The sequence below is a fragment of the Neofelis nebulosa genome, chromosome 10 (genome assembly GCF_028018385.1).
Source record: "Neofelis nebulosa isolate mNeoNeb1 chromosome 10, mNeoNeb1.pri, whole genome shotgun sequence".
Lineage (NCBI taxonomy): Eukaryota > Metazoa > Chordata > Mammalia > Carnivora > Felidae > Neofelis > Neofelis nebulosa.
This window is the reverse complement of record NC_080791.1, coordinates 69,675,779-69,693,378: the sequence shown is the minus strand read 5'-3', so window position 1 is coordinate 69,693,378 and position 17,600 is coordinate 69,675,779. Positions and strand designations below refer to the sequence as shown.

Sequence of the window (17,600 nt, the reverse complement as noted above, 5' to 3'; positions counted from 1 at the left end):
CAACTGGAAACCTTTCTGAAATGTTCTTGTCCACCTGCCCGTCCCGTGAGCACAACTTGAGGAAGATGATTTGATCTTGGGATGGATCTCAAGGCCTTCCCCCAGTGCCCCAGCTCCCAGATGTTGCTGTGAGTGTTCCGGACTCCAGAAACATCCCTGCAAGTTCCTCTTTTAGCTAAAACGGAATCTGCTTGTTTGCTTTCATTCCTACGCAAGGAATAAAGCCATTATTTCAGTGATTTTGGTTTCCTTTTTCCAAGCTTTGGTTACAGCAAGTGACCGTCACATGCTCAAGGGTCTGGAAAAACATGAGTTCGTAAGGTGCTTTTCCTGGGAAAATATTCAGTGCAGGGACACAACAAAAATAACAATGCAAAAACCGTGGCAGCAGAGACCACACGCTGGGCTTTTATGTTGTGCCAGTCAGTGTTGTTTCACTGAGTTTCCAAAGAAGTAACTAATTCTCAGAGATGTGAAGTAAATTGCCTGAAATTCTTAGCTGATGAACAAGAAAGTCATCATTCAAACTCAGGTCAGTTTGACTCCAAAGCTCTGTGACAGGTGAAGGACTCTTGTCCTTTCTTAATTAGACAAAACAAAAATAAAACCTCCTATAAATCGACAAAAAGGCAAATACCTCCCTGGGAAACCAAAGGATACCAAGAGGTAAATTCACAACATTCACACAATTAATTCGTGTAGGCAGAGGACATAACACAACATGGTTAAGAACAGGGGCCTGGCCGGTTCTCCTTTCTGTAAAAATCTACACATGGATGTTCAAAAAAAAAAAAAAATGTATGTACAGGTGGGAGAGGTGAAAAAAAACCAGAGATGGCAAAGATGAAAAAAGGTGATAAAAATTCCTTTTCAGACTCTTTATGTATTTGCTAAAAGGGACAGGGGAAAACATCAAAACACCTTCTTTGTCTGACAAAGGATGCCATTAAAAATTCTGACATCGGTTACATATCCTTAATGTAAAAGGACATTTAAAAAAAATTTTTTTTAACGTTTATTTTATTTTTGAGACAGAGAGAGACAGAGCATGAACGGGGGAGGGGCAGAGAGAGAGGGAGACACAGAATCTGAAACAGGCTCCAGGCCCGACGCGGGGCTCGAACTCACAGACCGTGAGATCATGACCTGAGCCGAAGTCGGACGCTTAACCGACCGAGCCACCCAGGCGCCCCTAAAAGGACATTTTAAGGAGAAATCAAGCAATTTTTAAATTAAATTTTTATTGTTTATTCGTTATTCTTTTATGCTTTTTTAGGACCTAGTGTAGAGACTCCTTAAGTTCTAAAAGGCTCCTGGAAGAATTATCTGTCCCTAGGTTCTCCTGCCCATTTTCAGAAGCAACCAGTTACAGAAAGTACCTTTGTGTTTCTGAACAACCGCGGATGGCACTGCCCATCGACACCCCAGTTTTAACCGGGATCTGTTCACTTCTCGCCACAGAAAAGGGAAATTCACCTCTCTTCTATTACCTCTGTCATTATAGGCATGCATAAGAACCTAAGCTCCCATTCAGCCAACAAAGTTGCATAATTATTTCGGGCAGATGAATATTCAGCTTTCATATTTACTATGAGCATGTAAATCCTAGGCGCGGTGGGGGCTATGTGGGGTATTCTGACCCCATTCCTTTGCTGCATACCTTTCTGTTTCCCTTTAATTGTAACCTGTTCTTTTTAAAGTTAAAAAAGATATGTCTAGGTATGTGTATTTAACCCATTCTTCTACATTTGACTACGTCTCCCTTCAACTTATTCAAAAAAACCATTTCTTTTCACTTCAGGTTTATCCTAAGGTTCCTCCAGCTAATTTATAAGCTAATATGCACACGCGCGCGCGCACACACACACACACACACACACACACACTCCCTCTCTCATACTTGCAAAGGTTAAACAAATATTTTAAGATTCTTTTCACTTTCCTGCAATTTGTGAATAATATAACACACCAACACTTATAATTTCAAACACAATCTGCATAATACCCTGACTATAACACACAAAAAATAAGTTGGTTAAAATAAGATACTACGTACAGAGTCAATATGCAAATGTTGGGCACAGCTACTCCAGAAGACATGATGAAAGATCTAATGAGGTGCTTGGACCTATTTATAACGCATAGTAAACCTCATATACTTGGTGGTTGTGTTCCTGGAAAATTCTGTATATATTAAAAGCATGCAAAAATTATGTGTGTTTAGGTGTAAAGTGGAGTCAGATTCCAGGCTCGGTCAACAGGGTTCCACCTCCATGAGTGCCCACTGAACTTCAGGAGGTTGTGTAGGATGCTGGACAATCCTTTGGTCTCCATGGGTGACATCCAGCAAATCCGCTTCCTGGAAGACAGCCCTGACCATGACCATCCCTGTCACAGCCAAATCGCCCTGCACATCCCAAAGACGTCCTACAGGGGGCGCTACGTGCCCATTCAGAACCAGCAGTTGGTTCAACTCTAGGTTTTCTACAAAGGGGCAAAGAGACACTAAGATCTTTATCCAAAGTCATATAGGAAAACGAACAGCAGTCAGGAGCTGATAAGGAGAAGGGGTTAACAGTAGAGGAAAAGGAAATTCTATTTGTGGTTATTAATTGTCAGACATAACAGAAGTGCCAGGCGCCTTTTGTTATGCTCACACGGGATCTCATCTAATCCTCCTCCTATCAACCTAAGGGGTTAGTTCTATCAGCACCTCTAATTTTCAGATACAGACACCACCTTTCAGGGAGGTTAGGTCCTTGCTCAGGACCCCAAATTAGATTTTGTCCAATCCTTTCTCTATTGCTTCCAGCTGCTTTCACTCCAGGTCCCTGGGCCCGCACCTCAGGGATCAGGTCCCTCACTTTGCTACTTAAATCTTTAGGAACGAATAACTGGGGTGCACGCTGTCTGAAAAGCAATGAACAAAAAGAAAGATGGTTCAATCCCAGCCTCTCGGCCCTCCTGGTTCAGCCACCGTGTGGCCTGTGCCCAGAGGTTTGTAAGTACGGGAAGCAGACTCCGGATGAAGCCAAAGACTCCTGAAGGAGCCCAGCCTGACCTGCCAGAGGTCAGGCCAGGACAGCCAATGTGACCGCGGGGACTTTTCCTGCCCTGGAAGGCCCATACCTCCACAGTCCGTTCCACACTCCACAAGGTGGCAGGCAGCCCAGGGGCTGCAGCCCACACCACCGATGCAGGAAGGGCCAGACACCGAGCGAGGGCTTGGTCACCAAACCTTGAAGTGTCAGGTGTGGGGAACACTCTAGAACAGTCACTGCAGCTTCATGGCATGTCTGCCTCTGCTTATTTAACCTTCAAATCATCCCTATAAGAAGATAGTGCTATTTCCACCTTACGGAAGAGGGAACCAAGACCACAAAGGCCTGGCATCTAGATATAGAGCTGGCGAGGGGCAGGGCCAAGGCTCAAGCCCAGGTCAGACCGGCCCCAAGCCCTCCCTCTCCTGCCCTTCCTGGTTTATGCACTTCAGAAAAAAAAAAAAAAAATGTGTATTTGACACCCTGCACCCAGCTTTGGAGGGCAGGTGGCCATCACATCCCCCTACCCCCTAACCTCTGGGGCTGTTCTGTGAGACTGAGCATTGGAGCAAGTACCTGAAAAGGGGGTCCACGCTTATAATCCTCAGGTACCTTTCTCCCTCAGCTTTCTGGCCACAAAACCATGAATAAGCACTTTAAACAAGGAACCCGTTGCATCAGACTTCATGTTCAGGAAAAGAAAATACAAATAGCCCATATTTGTCATCCTATCGAAACCCACCCCACGGGGCCTGGTGGAACTCGGACGAACCCATCTGTTTGTTGATGACCGTGCACAGGCCTCTGCCCCATAGCCCACTGTGTGGAAACAAACCCTGAGGATATTTCATAGAAAAGGGTTCGACTCAGGCTCCGGTCAAGAGATTTCTTGGAAAGTAAGTCAAAGCAGGGCCAGGCCCCAGTCTAGCAGGCAACGAGCTTACATTGGGCACCCGGCCTGTGACATGTTATAGCCTCACAGCTAAGAGCACAAGCGTTGGAGCCAGACTGCCGGGGTCCACATGTCTGCTCTGCTGCTTGCTTGTGTAACTCTGGACAAGATTTGACCTCTGCTCCTCGGTTTCCCCATTGGTAATATGAGAATAGAGACAGTACCCGCCTCACAGAGTGGTTGGAGGCGGTAATAAACGCAACTCACGTAGAGAGCCTACAACGGTGCCTGGCACATGGTGAGCACTCAGGGTGCCTGTCGTTGATGGGACTACTGATTGCCATGTCACAGAAAGAACGGTTGACGGCCCTGGAGAACACAAACCCTAGTGAAGGAAAGGGGGTCAATGAGGAGACAGGGCCAAGAGGCAGAATTGGGTCAGAAAGAAGAAGGATTTTCTAACAAGCACACGTGTCCAAAAGACGGAGCAGGATGCCTGGGGTGTGGGCGCCTGAGGAGGCCCAGGGGCCCGCCTGCCTGTCAGGAACAGTACAGATGAGGTTTTCCTGCACAGGACGGTGGCCAGAGGAAGTGACCCCTGATGCCCCTTCCCACTGGCCCATGCTAGGACTCTGATAACGAGCAAGTAAGTGCCGACAGGCAGGGTGCGGCCGAGCCGCCTGAAGAAAGTGGGGAGAGACTTTGGACCGTCTTCACGTACACAACCTTCGGGACTTTCACTTCATTTTCTCAGAACACCATCTGGGGGGTGGGGGTGGTGGCGGCAGTGGACGCCATGACCAGCAGTGGCTCGGTGAAACTCAGAAGTGTTTCTTGAACACCTGCGGGGTGCCTCGCAAAGCAATTCAGAAAGCGTGATGGGGCGCCTGGGTGGCGCAGTCGGTTAAGCGTCCGACTTCAGCCAGGTCACGATCTCGCGGTCTGTGAGTTCGAGCCCCGCGTCAGGCTCTGGGCCGATGGCTCAGAGCCTGGAGCCTGCTTCCGATTCTGTGTCTCCCTCTCTCTCTGCCCCTCCCCCGTTCATGCTCTGTCTCTCTCTGTCCCAAAAATAAATAAAAAACGTTGAAAAAAAAAAATTTAGAAAGCGTGAGATGTCAGAGCTGTGGCAACAAACTATCAACATTTTCTTACTCCGGAGAATCGAACGACAGCACCATTTACTGAAGCTACTGTTACTGGGGACACGGACTGTGCAGTCATCAGGTGGGCCCGCTCCACAGGCAGCGCCTGGGGCAGGAGGACCGGGGGTCGTTCCGGCTCACAGGCAGCCTCCCAACCATCGCTCTGGCAAGGTTTTGGTGTTCTTTACCACCGAAACTTCCCCTGACCTGGTGTGCTTGGTCCTCTGGGCACAGGCAAAGACGCTGGGACACAGGGAAATGGCCAGGAGCAGGGGAGAGGGAAGGGAATACTCTGCTCCTTGAAAACGGATTCAGGAAGCATCCTCCACCATCATTTCAGTATCACCTTTGTCAACTATAAAAATGGAAAACATCCTTCAGAAGCAGAAACCATTTTATCAATGAAAAATTATCAGACAGTATAAAAACCACGATACCAATCCAAGAAAAATGATCAAATTCTGACACGAAAGCTCACCCAGCTATTTTCCAAGGATTTCGTGTATAATCGTGACTGCTAATTTATATGCTCTCAACTCTGAGAACTCAAAAGTGGGTAAGCGGCGTATCAAACCGATTAAGAAAAAAAAAAATTTTATGGAGAGGACGCTGGAGACATTCTTTGTGCCGATTTCAGTTCTTTGCCTCCTGGAAACGCCCGCCAACATTGGTGAGAACCACCGTCTGGAGTGGTTGGGGACTTACTGGGCAGGAAGACAGACCATCTCTTCTGCCTGGTAGGTTCCCGTCCCAGGCCATCGCGATCCTTCCCCCCTCGGGCGGCCTGGCTCTCTGCAGCTAACCCCTACTGCTGCTTCCTCCTGTATCTCCTCCCCGCTTGCTCCTCTCCGTGCTGACTGCTACGGCCTTAATTTAGGCCCCAGGCACGCCCCTCCTGGCCTACTCACATCCTCCCAAATCACTGGCCCCCAGCATCGCCAAGACGTGACTTTTCCAGAAGCTTCCACAGTCCATCCTTCCTCATCCTTTCTCCCCCCCCGCCCCGCCTCCTCCCAGCCTCAACAAGAGAACTAACACCAAGGCGCACTTCTGCAGGCACCGTGCAGGGCATCAGCCCAGGGAAGACAGAGACAGGTGCCAGCTCACAGGCCAGCTCCCGTCCAGGGATACTGGCAGCCGAGTGCTGCACGAAGAAGGGTCCCGAAGGGCGGAAAGAAGCCACCATGAGCAGCACCTGGGAGCCCGAGGACGGGAACCGCCGGGCTCGGCCCCCGCCCCACTCGCCATCCCAGCTTAGGGCAGGGCGCCGCGCACGCTCTGGACCGCCTATCCCTGGCCTGCGCTCCAGTCCCGCACTCCCTTTGGTGTTCCCGTAAGTCACCTCAATGATCCGCTTTGAGGGCCCCTCCAAAACCGCCGTCTCCACTTTCCCGGGCACCACTGTGGCACCATACTCTCCTCCCCCAGTACTCGGCAATCGTGCGGCACCCTCCTCCTTTGGCAACCTCCCAGCATCCATGAGGCTTTTCCAAGTGGGTCGGAGAGCAGCTGCTTTTACCTTTGCCTCAGTGTCCCAATACACAGATTCCCAAGTCCCCCTCACCATTCCCCCCACTCAACTCGCCGGCTGTTGTACTCACACAGCCCTGTCTACTTGAGCACGTGGCGGCCACTGGCCCGTCTTGATGTCTGCCTGCCCGAGGCTGGGAACGCTGAAGGACAGAAATCACATCTGTTTAGCTCGCTGGCTCCGGGCCTGGCACAGGAGGGCCCCGTTAGAGCCCTGCTCCGCCATGACTCGCTGAGGAGCCCTGGGAAAGCCGCCCTCCTCCCTGGGCCTCAGCTTCCCCACCTAGACTAAGATGTACTCGGAGCTAGAGGGTCCCTGACGCCTTGCCCAGCTCCGACACACCACGAGAACACAGGCCACGAAGGACCAGCTGCGTCTTTCCTGACTGTGCGGGTAATAATCACTCAGTGATATCACCCTACAGCTCCTCTGGGTGGCACGGATCTGCCATTGCGAGGAGCGAAAACCCGGGAGCAGATACCCAGTGCTGGGGGGGGGGGTGCGCTTGTACCGCTAAGTATAATGGACAGCGAGGAGTGATTTTCTCTCCCTTTGAGAACATAAGTACACTCTTCTATATTTATACACCCCATCTCCTAATTTAGGCAGTGTAGAACTTTTTCTGATCAGCACTCACTTGCCAATAATCTCGCTCTACATCTAAATGAAGACTAGGAGTCATATAAGTTCACAGATTGAATGGATGGCTGATTTACAAAGCCCTTAAAATGTGGCTGCAGGCCGACGCTGGCAACCCCATAATTAGATATGGCATGCTCTGCGATGATGTATTTTTTACTGTTTTTTAATAACTCAGTTCTCCTTCTGGGATGAGGGGAAAAATGGAATTTGTTAAAAATAAATCGAGATTTAGTGGCTTTTCAGCCTTCTGCTGCTTGTTGCTCACAATATTCTATAAATAAAAGCAGCCCGGCCCTATAGTGCACTGTAAACACCCACAGACACTCAGAGCCAAATTCTTCCAATTATGACCCTGTGCCAGTTGCCAAGCTACTGCAAGGACCCACTTGAAAGGCGGCCATCTAGGCCATCTTCTGATTAAGCCGCCCTGTGACAAGGAGGAGGGCCTGCCGCTTTGGCACTGTGTCTAGTCTGAGATAATTGTTCCGTTTTCTTGAAATTAAGCCCTTTCCTCGTGATCGAATTACAATTCAGAGGTAGATGAGAAGCTAACCACCTGTCCATCCATCCATCTGCCTGGGTCACGCGTGTGCCTGAGATCCTGGGCTGTCACACACCGGACTTCCATCAGGCGGCAAAAGTGCCTTCACGACAGCGTCTTTAACTGCACTGAGCAAATCAAGGTCAAATAAAAGTGGGTCAGCAAAGAACATGACAGGTGAGTCACAGGCGGCCTGCCCTTCTACTCAGCAGCTTTCCTCACTGATCAGTTTGGGTCCCTCTTGTCCAATGCGGCAGACTGAGACGGTCATTTTAAAATCCGTATTAGACCCCGCGAGGGACGACGTGGTCAGGTCGACTGCTCTGGGGCTCAAATGCCATTGCACAAGCTGGGGCTGCCCCGGCTGCCCAGCTTTCGTGTGGCCCCGACCAGCCCTTGAAACACTGCATGCAGGGAATCAGGGGATTGCCGCGTGCCACGGTCTCACTGAGAGAGAAATTACTTCCAGTTCCTTAGGAACCGGAATGCTCAGGGCAGCACTGAAGCACAATGGGCTCCGGCTAGAAACCAATCACCACCCCCTCCTCCCTTCAGTGGCAGTTCTCCTGCGGGAGTGCTCCGAGGGGAGCACAAACCCCAGCAGGCCCAGGAGGCCTGCAAAAGGCCCCAGGCCACAGATCCAGCTGCAGAGGCTCAAACACTGAATGGGGAACCAATCGGTGAGTTCTCCCAAAAGAGAACTGATAGGTGCTCTGTGGCCAGATTTTCCAAACTCAAAACTGGGATCTACACTGAAAGGGGTAGAACTGTTTACAGCTGGAAAGTTTGGGATGCGTACATCCAAACTGGGGGTCACAAAACACGGAGCCTCATTAGAGAGGTCTCCCGTGGGTGTCCCATCTAAAGTGGCCCTTCCTTGGGGCTCCTGGGTGGCTCAGTTGGTTAAGCACCCGACCTTGGCGCAGGTCATTTCACGGTTTGTGAGTTTGAGCCCCGCATCGGGCTCTGTGCTGACAGCTCAGAGCCTGGAGCCTGCTTCGGATTCTGTGTCTCCCTCTCTCTGCTCCTCCCCTGAACTCTCTCTCTCTCTCTCTCTCTCTCTCTCTCTCTCTCAAAAATAAATAAATGTTAAAAAAAAAAAAAAGATTTTTAAAGTGGCCCTTCCTATAACTCACTTACCATCTGGGGGTCCTCATTTCTTAATTTCTGAAATGGTCTCTTTTCTTTGGGCCCCCCTCTGATTAGAAGGTGAGCCTCATGAGAGCAGAGACCCCCTCTGTCCTGTTCTTGAGTATTTCCAGGACAACTAGAATGGTGGCTGGCTCATGGTAGGTCCTCGATAAATATTCAATGAGTAAACGAATCCATGCCAGACCTCTGGAAGACCATTCTGCGTACCAGTGTCTCTCGATGTTCATGGCCATGGTATGAGGGGAAATCATTACCTCTTCTGTAACAATGAGAAAAGCAAGGCTCAGAGAGGGTGCATGTTTTTCCCAGGGCTGCACATCTAATGCGTTCATGGAGCTGGGATTCCAAGCCAGGCGTGAAAAGTTCTAATCCTGGCTTTGAAGTGAGCATCTGTTGCTTTTATAATTTAGAAAAAGCAAAGGAGAAAAACTTTAGAGGAAAAAGTACGCATCAGAAAAAGCTTTACATCAAATGATCTAACATATGACAGATTCAGTTCCTGTGCCCTAAAACCCCAGCTGCAGAGGGCATCGGCACCACAGGCCCGTAGCCAGAGCTGGAGGAAGGGCTCTGGGGCCCCCATTATGGAAGGTCCATTCCTGTCTTTCCGTGGGGCTCCAAAGGCCAGGCAGGAAAGGGAGAAGCCATCAGCAGTGACACCCATGACTCCTATCGCTGTTAGAAACAGCAAGCTTATTCCAGAATTTGCTGGAAAGTTTCCAAGGAGAGGCCTGCAAGCAAATTAGAAGACTGCGGAGTGTTTGGAATCTGACTTCCCTTTATACCCATACCTTGAAAATTGGAATGAATAAAAAAAAAAAAAAAAAGGAAAGGAAGCATACTTTTTAAGACTGAAATTTCAAAAATCTTAAAATTGAAAAGCAGAGATTTACATATATCTCAATTTAGAACACTGAACCCTGCTGACGTTAAGCTTCTGAACCTTTATAATCTGTATATCACAATAAAATTCCTATTAGTCTGATGATGTTTTGGGCCACAACTCCTCCCCGGCCTGTCTGCTAGATGCAGGCAGTGGTTTGAACTGATGTGTAAATCAGCAGGTCGGTCCATCAAAATGACTGGCCAACTCTAGTGCGTGGACACATTTCTCAAATATGGGAAAGTAATGAAAATGGCAGCTTGTATCGATAAAACAGGTTTTTCCAAATGCTACCAGGACAACCTGTGAATACAAACACCCTACAGAAAGAAAAGCCCCTCCTGATTGTGAATGAGGGGTGGCAGGACTAAAGAGAACCACATAAGCTAACCTTTCAGAACAGAATTTCTTAGCTACAATTAATTTCTGGGTGGGCTTCGGGGCAGGTGTCTCATTAACAATATTCGTCTTGAGAGTATTTACCACGTGCATTTTTTGGAGAGAGGCTCCATAAAATTCACTAGATTCACAAACTGATCTGTGACCCCAAAAGACAGGGACCCCCACCAGCCGTCTCTGCTGCCTCTCCCGTTTTCTTTGGATAATCCTGTAACATAAACAACAAGATGGCTTTCAGAGTAGACAAGATGACATTGACAGTCAGGGAAAGTCGCCCAAGCTCTTGCCTGAACAGCCCGGCCACTGGGACTGCTCACATCAATGAGTGAAAAGAGGTCATTGGCTGGAAGGGACTGGGGGGCTGCTGAGCTTTACCTTGAGCCCAGTGCCCAGAAGAGACCAAGAGAGCAAACTTAGTGACCAGTGTGTCTTAGGCAAGATGAACTTGGCAGCAACATTGTGAGACAGGAGAAAGAACAAGGGCTTGACAGCCAGGCAGGGCTACCTTCAACCCTGGCCACGTAGCTTTGAGACAAGGATGATGACCATGACAATGGCGACGATGATGCCAAAGACAATATCTACCAAGAGCTTTTACCGACGGCACAAAGTCTAGCGTAAGGTAAGCAAATACTTATATACTTGTGAAATAACATATGCTGTTAAATTTTCGCAGCAACACATGAACCTTCTCTATATTATCTCCATTTCCTATATCTGGAAAAAGAAGGTGATGAAGATTAAGTGGCATGCCCAAGGTGCACTGCGAGGTTGGGATTCCAACCTGGGTCTGTGCGACTCTAAGCCCACACTCTCAACGACTAAGGTCCACCGCACTGCCAGGCCTTGGCTTCCTCATCTGTGAAAAGGTTAATAATACTCACCCTGGCAGGGTGGTAAGGGTTGGACAGAATGCACGGGAAGTGTTTAACACAGTACCTGGCACACAGGAACTCCACAGGGTAGCTATTAATGCAATGTAATGCGATGGCATCTGGACCTTTGGAAGAGAGAAGAAGGATGGTGGGAGGTGGGCATCTGGCTATACAGATGGTGCAGCATTTCACTTCACGGGGTTTGACAAACAGGATTAGGAACTTTGGACCAAGGCTTAAGAGCCTGGGATGGCATATTCTCGGGAACAGAGAAGGGACACCGCAGCACGATGGGTAGGAATGTGTTTACTTTGAGATGAAAGGCTTTTCTTTGAAAGTTGGAGAGGACTGGGGACTTTTTGGAAGGAGGAGTAAGTCAAGCCTCAAAAGAAAGTTTTCAAGAGGCAGCGCCAAACAGCACGGCTATTCCTGGGCTACAAATACATGCCCACCGACCACCCGACTCTCTGACACCCGAGGGAGAAGAGTCCCTGTGCGTGTTTGCAGCAAGGGAGATGCCGAATCCCCAGGTTATTGGTAAACCCTGTCCGGAACGTGGGCAGAGCAGAGGATCTGTTACAGCAAGTCTCCTTTGGAAGTCAATATGAAGAAAAGTACCCATTGCAAGCGAGAACCAAAGATTTAGTGTGGCTTGTGGTGTGTAAGAGCAAAGGGCCTGTCTGTGGGAAAAAGTATCAGCCTCACTGACATTGCCATCTTGACTACCCTCTTATTGAAAGACTGAATGGGGGAGTCTGGAGAGCCGCAGAGTCGCTCCTCAGAGAGCCAACGGCACTGCAGAGAATGTGCATCCCAGGGCTGACGTCTGCCGGGGGAGAAGAACATCACGGAGTATCGCCAGGCTCTCCCCAGATCAGCTTCGCCCCTGTGTTTCTTAGAAAGGAATTGCTCTACCAAGTTACCCCAACAGGCACCAAAGACGATCAAAGGTCCCCACACCCTGTCACGGGTCCCCTCTCCTCCGTTCCCACAGCCCGACGCAGGACGCAGCATCAATTTCCTGGACCAAATTAACTGCCTCTAACTAGTTCTGCTGCCCCCTCCTACAGTCCAGCCCCCACACTGCCACCAGCTGGCTTTCTAAAATAAAAGTGCTGACCACGTCACTCACCTCCTGAAAGATGTCTACTAGATTTGCACTGCCTACGGAATAAACACCAAAGTCTTCACTTGCATTAATTCATTCATTTTTTTTCTCCCCCTCACCAATCTAATGTGTGATGATCACCTCCTGCGCGCCAGGCTCTGTTTTATGTCCTGGAGATAGAGTGGTGAATGAGACAGGTAAGGCAGGCACCCGTCCTCGTGGATTTACATTCTAGGGCAGTAAGACAAACACTAACGAAGACAAACAGATACAGAAGTCAGGTAACAACGGATGCTAATAAAGAGAAATGAGGCAAGCTAAGAGGATCGAGGGATCGGTTAAAGGGTGGGGTAGGACAGCGCATTTTAGTCCTTGAACACGGTGACTAGAAGTCTGTTCCTCTCCGGACCTCATTTGAACGGAGAACACAGTGCAGCGAAGGTGAGCCAGGCAGTGATGTCGGGGAAGACAGATTCGGGGGGAGAAGAGCAAGGGCAAATGCCCCGAGGCAAGAAAGAGGAACAGCAAGAAAGGCACAGTGGCTGGAATGGAGTGAGCAAAACAGAGAGGTCTAAAAGGAGAGATCAGAGAAGCAAGAGGGGCTGGCAGGCCATGGCAAGCAGTTCTATTCCAAGGATGCCGGGAAGCCGTTGGAGAATTTGGGCAGGGAAATGATACCATCTGATTTTACCTTTTAAAAGGTCACTCTGCCTGATTGTGTGTAGCAGTGGGGCCCGAGCGGAAGCAGGGAGACCTGCTGCGAGATGGGGGGCATCTGTAGGAGGGGAGGGAGGGGCGGTGCTTTCAGGGTTCACTCTGATGGGAAACCTGTCAAGAACTGTCCACAGACAGCATGAAGTGCAAGGTTTGGAGCAGGATCCAAGGTGATGCCGATATGTTGGGCCTGCGTAACCAGGGAAATGGTCCTGCCACATAAAACGGGGAAGCTGGGGGAGGGGCAGGGTTATGATTTCGCCTTTTTTCCTCCTGTTAAGAAGAAAAATACCAAGACTTGTACTTAGTGGCGTTGGGTCTGGGATACCCATTAAACATCAACGCGTGGGTGCTGAGTGGGCAGTGGGTATGCGGGTTGGGGCTCCGGAGAAAGGTCCGAGGGCTTCGTCGTCCCGACGACCACCAGGTCCTCCAAATGTTGGCCCCAGCTCCAGACACGCGGCCAGGCGTCACTTCCTCCAGGCTCTGGCCTCCTCCTGTCTGGAATGTTCTGCCTGCACACTTCTGCAGTGTACACTCTTACCAGTCCCTTAAGACTTGCTCAAAAGTCACCTCTTGTCTATGAGGCCCCTCCTGACTGCCCAGGGGAGAGCGCCTAAGCCCCTCCTTCTCCCACAGCGCCCCGTCACGTGCCCCGATGGCCTTGTGTCACCCCTATTTTCGCCCTTCCTTGCTGTGAGCTTCCCGAGGGCAGTGAGTGCAAGACTATTCCTCTGTGTACCCTGCCTCCTAACATAAGGCCTGGGCACGGCAAACGTTTGCCAAATGAACGGAGTTCTCCTCTCTGTAAAGAGACGCAAAGGAGCCACCTGCATGCAGGCTGGTGGACGCTGCCACTGCTGTCCGCAAGGGGACGGGGTGGCGGGGGGGGGGGGGGGGGGAAGTCAGGCGTCACCACAGCACTGCCACAGCTCAATGTGGTAGAACGGTATCTGCCTTCGAGCAGTTTCCCAACAGCACGCGGGAGCTTCGAGAAATCCACGAGCTTCGAGAAATCCACCACGGATGTGGTGAGGTGTCGTGAGCACTGCACCTGAGAAACATGTGTCGGGTCTCACTGCAGGAACACCCAGCGAGTCCAAAACCAAAGCACTCAGGAGTCAGAGACGGAGGGAAGGAAACAGCCCTCGTGTACATGGACTCCTGTCCTCCTGACGGTGAGCCCGGAAGCAGGTCCTACTTGCCTTCTTTCGCAGACACAGGCAACGAGCATCCGAGAGGTTAGGTGATTTGCCCAGGGTCACAGAACCAGGAAGTACGGGAACCAGGATTCACACTCAGGTCTTGGCCAATCCAGCGCCTGCGTTCCTTCCAGCAGATCGTACCGTAGGCAGGATCCTTAGGGACCCTCTCAGCCCCACAGTGTGCCAAGGATATGTAATTCTGGGGAGGGGATGTGATCTACCCACTGTGACTGAGGAGTCACTAAGCCCCTGACTCCTGGGCCGGGCTCCTAGAGCACTGCGCATGCACAGTGCCAGGCATTTCTTACAGGGCACAGGCAAAGCCGAGCACAAAGTTTTAACAGTCCAACCTATCTGCTTTCAAGTGCCCTAGAAATAAAAGCGAGGGACGGGGCGCCTGGGTGGCTCAGTCGGTTAAGCGTCTGACTTCGCCTCAGGCCATGACCTCGTGATTGTGGGATCGAGCCCTGAGTTGGGCTCTGCACTGACTGCGCGGAGCCTGCATGGGATTCTCTCTCTCTCTCTCTCTCTCTCTCTCTCTGCCCCCTCCCCACTTGTGCTCACTGTCTCAAAATAAACTAAAACAAAACAAAAAAAGCAAGGGGAATGGGAAACTGTATTTTGTACCAACTATTCCTGTGATCTTGGGACCCCATCAACAGGTGGGAAGCCAAATGAGAACGCCATGAGCGCACGGAGAGGGTCACAGAACCAGCCCTGTGAACCGAGCGGACTAGCGTGTGGCAGCCTTCTCATTCCTCTGGGCAAGTGTTCGTTGCCCACCTACTGTGTGCGAGACACTGAACAAAGCAGCACAGGACAGGGAGAAGAAGCCCGGCATTGAACCGTGGCTCCCCGATGTGTGTTACAACCAGCACATCGACCTCTCTAAGCCTACTTTCTTCATCTGTAAAGAAGAGCCCTGTTTCACAAAGCTGTTCTGGCTACTGAGTGGGGTGACCCATGCCCCGGGTATACGGCAGTGACCCAGTCAGCACCAAATGGCAGGGAGTTTGTTCATTGCTGAGAAAGCAAAAGAGCTTTACTCATGCTGGAGAGAAAAGGAGTGGACGAAAAGGTAGCCACACCAAAGCTCTTGTAAAAACTTAGCAGGAATGGGGCGCCTGGGTGGCTCAGTCGGTTGAGCGGCCGACTTCGGCTCGGGTCATGATCTCGCGGTCCGTGAGTTCAAGCCCCGCGTCGGACTCTGTGCTGACAGCTCGGAGCCCGGAGCCTACTTCAGATTCTGTGTCTCCCCCTCTCTGACCCTCCCCCGTTCATGCTCTGTCTCTCTCTGTCTCAAAAATAAATAAAACGTTTAAAAAAAAAAAAAAAAAAAAAAAAAAAAAAAAAAAAAAACTTAGCAGGACTGAAGTAGCATCAATCCTCTGAGGATTTACCAAAGCATAAAGAAGTCCTTTAAGAAATTGTGAAGCACTGAAATATCTTAAGGCAGGGTGGGGAGAAGGAGAGGCAGAGTGAAAGGAAAAAGGAAAAGAGAGAGAGGAAGGATTTGAATAGATCAGTGCATTGGTAAGGGTCAATGAAGTTAATATATATATATACACACACAAAGTAATGTCATTTGATTGCTGATGGATAGAGTTGCCTATTCATTATGTATATTCTTCTCCGTCAAGCTCCTATTCAATCTTCAATACCCTACTTGCTTGATAATTTCTTCCACCACCACCACCCCCCCATTCACCTGGAGGTTAATTAATCTTCGCTCTGTTAGTTGATTCTTACAATGTACACGTTACATGGTCTGCTCATTGGGTTCCCCTACCTAACAGTGAATTTCTGAGAGCACATGTTGTATATGATTCATCTTGGTGGCCTTCCTCTGTCCCTAGGATCCCCAGCCAGCAGCCAGCAGGTTGGAGCATCCCCAGAGGAGAACCTTCTCTCTACAGCAGGAAAAGGAGCCAGGACTCATATTTATAAGTATCCATTCTATGCTGAACATTTGAGAAGCACATTCCAAGTCTTAATTCATATATTCTTCAAAATGCCGCATGAGGGAATTATTATCCCTATTTTGTAGAAGGGAGACACTGAGGCTCAGGGAGGTGAGGTCAACAGCCAAAGTTTCATACTGCTAGTAAAAGTGATGAGGCCAGGATTTGATTCTCGGTCCGTCAGACTCCAGATCCCCTTGTTTTCAGTAGACCAGCCCACCTGCATGAGTCTAGTGAAGCTGAAGGCATCCAGAAAGGATGAGTGGTCTGGACATCAAATCTCCCTGCAGGCTCATAATGAGGTTAGTGCTAAGGAGCTTTGACCAACACAGGGTAACCTGTTAGCAAAAGCCAGGCATCAGGTCAGAGGGACAGAGAGGAGGCCTTGGGAGAAGACAGAATTCTAAATTTCAGATACAGTTAGCAAATGGCAAATTGACCATCTCCCCAGACCCATCCTGTCTAAGGAGAAGAAGACACATTCTGGGTCAGCAGTTCTCAACCACGTGTGATCAGTTAAGTCCCCTGGTCCAGAATTCACAGATCCTTTCTAAACACTGGGGAAACATTCAAGAACACGATCCTAAGTGTTAGCACTCCTGGGAGAAAGCTGTGGACAGAAGTGACCACAGGACATCTGGGAATGTCACCTCCTTGTCCTTTCTCCAGCCCCAGCCCAGTAAAGGAAACTTCCATGGTGCGCTGTAGGCCCAAAGCTACGTCTCAGCCTCACAGGGGTCTGACTCCACTGCATTTGGAGGACCTGCGTCCAAGAGACTGTTCCTTACCAGCTGTGCAACACTCAGTAAGTCAGATCTTCTCTGGGCCTAAGTGTCCCCAGATATAAACAGGGGGAGGAGGAGAATGCCTGCTTCAAAGGGAGGTCGTAGGGACGCTATGAGAAAACACATGTGGGAAGAAACTGTCCATGTCAAACGGCGTTCAGATGTAAAGAAGGGGTGCTGGGAATCGTGGGGTACCTCACCACATCACCTGCTGCCCCCCTCCCCAAGTGTCCTGGGCTTAAGGCCCGGCACTCCCGGGTGCAGCTCCTTCAGTGCCGAGCTGGCCTCCGTACCGATGGTTCAAGGGAGAACACAGGAGCGCTGGGAGAGCTGTGGAACAGGAAGCTGTGATTTGGCCCTCCTCTTCCAAAGGCTACCAGGCACAACAACAGCCCTTAAATAAGTAGTTAACAATTGGCTACAACAGTTGAGGAACATTTTTGTCATCATGCAGGATGATAACCATCACCAAAATCAAAATATGAAGATCATTTAATTAAACCTATAGACTAAGACAAATGTATCATTTTGATGGCATATTTGTGAGTTTTTAAAGTTTTAAGTGTTTAAGCAAAAAAAAAAAAAGAAAAAGAAAAGAAAAGAAAGAAAGAAAGCTAGATAATTAAAGTTATAATTGGATACTCTTGGGAGAAGCATGAATTGGTACAGCCTTTTGGGAGAGCAATTAAGCAATATTGATTCAAATTTTATTTTAAAAAAATTTTTAAT

At 49.6% G+C, this 17,600-nt stretch overlaps 1 protein-coding gene across 8 annotated transcripts in view; it reads right to left on the bottom strand.

Annotated features, from left to right (window-relative positions):
- The window catches only part of BMAL1 (basic helix-loop-helix ARNT like 1), a 106,072-nt gene that overhangs the window by 43,152 nt on the left and 45,320 nt on the right, over positions 1-17,600 (bottom strand). For 2 of the 8 annotated variants that reach the window (XM_058688291.1, XM_058688288.1), the window contains 2 exons: positions 7,805-7,912; positions 6,677-6,748 (listed from right to left, as the gene is read on the bottom strand). The exons of the other annotated variants lie outside the window; for them this stretch is intronic. The gene's annotated coding sequence lies outside the window, so the exon portion shown is untranslated. The remainder of the gene's footprint in view (positions 1-6,676; positions 6,749-7,804; positions 7,913-17,600) is intronic. 8 annotated transcript variants of the gene reach the window in all.